The following is a 2,348-nucleotide window of genomic DNA, read 5'->3' as shown; positions in this document are numbered from 1 at the left end:
GGCAGGTGAGGGCTTAAACCCAGAGTCCTCAATCAAGACTTGTGGCAAATGGAACACATTTGATGATAATCTGGGGGAAGAGACATCAATACACAAGCAAAACATCTTTGTCTCATGTGATATAGGAAGCACATGCTAAGGACATGACCCACCTTCTTGAGCAGCCTGTGGTACTGCTGGGAACTGAGCTCACAGCTTCTGGAGAGGATCACAGTCCACGACACAGAGATTGCAGTGTGGCTACTCTCACTTACACCACATTATTTATAAACCCCAGCATCCTGACTGCCTCAGAGAACTCAGGAGAGACCAAGCCCAGCCCCATGACACGGCAGGGCAGACCTGGCACAGGCACATCAAACATTATTTCCAATACAAACATCAGCTCCAGGTCTGAAGGGAGCTGGGGGAGCAGGACCAAGAATTCCAGCTTAGGTAAAGAGGATGCAAGTGCCTCTTTAAACTGTCTGGCAGCAAAGCCCTTTGCCTCTGCTCTCACATTTCTGCAGGACATTTAGATAAAATGTCTATACACTATGAACCTGATGTTGCACAAAATACACAATGGAAGGGAGGGAAAACAGAGAATCACAACACCAAATTCCTTCTACCCTCACCAGCAGTGCATTGCCCCTGCCCCTGAATCAGGGCTAATCATGAACTAATTCAGATCCTCCGTGAACCAGAGCACATGGCTCTGCCCAACTGAAGGAAGCACTGGGCAGACACTGGGGACTGCCTCCTCTGGGAGATGAATGACGGGGGATCTTCAGGGCTAATCATGAACTAATTCAGATCCTCCGTGAACCAGAGCACATGGCTCTGCCCAACTGAAGGAAGCACTGGGCAGACACTGGGGACTGCCTCCTCTGGGAGATGAATGAAGGGGGATCTAGCAGTTCCTCAAAACCTGGTTGTGTGCACACGAGTTCACTCTGCTTGGAAGCAGCCAGCAAGGGGCACTCCAGGACATCAAGTTTCAACTCCTCTAGAGGGCCTTCCTGTGCTGTACAAGAAGAACCAATCACAGACACACCCTGCAAGAGGTTACAGGGCAGCACGCAGGTCAGTGACCAACACTGCTTGGGAAAGAACAGTGTGCAGTCTTACATACTGAACACCTAAATCAGTCTAATGATCTCCAACATCTCCTCTGACCTAACAGAGTTTTACAGAGGATTGCCAAATTCTCTAGCAGAAGACAACAATTTCCAAACGCTCATCAGATAGGCTCTCCCTTTACCAGAGTTTCCTGCAACAAAATGTTATCTTCGTATTGCCATCCATCAGGAATGCAGTTCTGGGATGGCCAGTGTCTGGACAAGAGGAACACCCACCCCTTACACTTCTCCTAGGAAGACCGTAGGTTACTTGGACAACATCCTTGCAGTACTGCAAGGGTCCCTTGCATCTCTGCTTCAGGATAGGATTAACACAACAGTCCCACTGAACACAGAAACCCCTCGATGGCATAGACTAGAGCCTGTATTTTATAACACTTTCGGCCAAATGCAGTGAACAATTGTTGCATGAAAAAGCCAAGAAAACAAGGTAAGTGTTTGAACATATTTTTTGTTGCTTACCCATATCAGTTCCTCCTGTTCTTAAAGCCAAGACCAAGACCTGTCATCCTGCCCCACGGCCTCCAACACCAAGAGTGCTACGTCAAGGTTTGGATGCCAAGCAGCCAGAACAGCCACACACACCAAAACGAAGGAAGGGAAGTGCCGTTACCATGCCTGAGGGTGCAGGATGAGATAAATAGAAGTATCTTAGACCACATCTAGACTTATGAGCTCAGGTTTGGACCCCAGGAAAGACATAATTACCAGCTATATCTGCAGAGCAAGTTCAGCAGAAGGCCACCAGGAAGGTCATCCAAACTGGTCATGGAGTGACTGCTGTGTCGGCTAGAGACTCCTAGCGGAGATCTGGGCCAGCCCACAGTACTGTACCACACTGCACTGCACTGCCTCCTCAGAAAGCCAGGCTGACAGCCTCTCTTCCTACTGCACCCCGCTAACTCCTCTGCCTTTTGGGTGAAAGACCTCTCCCCTCCAGCGATCCCTTTTCCCAGGTACCACAGCCTCATACTGACAACCACACCTTCATTTCCATCTTCCTCCCCAGACATCTTCCTCAGCCACGATTGTGATTCCCCTGAGTCAGCCACATTGCAGGTGCAGAGTAGTCCAGGTGAGGCGTGCTTGCCCACCAGTACCCATCAGGTGCGGACTTGCTTGAGCGATGGCTGAACTGACACCAGGAACGTGGGAAACATGGAGGGGACACACGACAGGTGAGCGTGGGCCTGGCTGCAACCCCCGGCCTTCGTCTCCACTGCCCTC

This window comes from Buceros rhinoceros, unplaced genomic scaffold, assembly GCF_000710305.1.
Source record: "Buceros rhinoceros silvestris isolate BGI_N320 unplaced genomic scaffold, ASM71030v1 scaffold16575, whole genome shotgun sequence".
NCBI lineage: Eukaryota > Metazoa > Chordata > Aves > Bucerotiformes > Bucerotidae > Buceros > Buceros rhinoceros.
Note: the sequence above shows the minus strand (reverse complement) of the source record.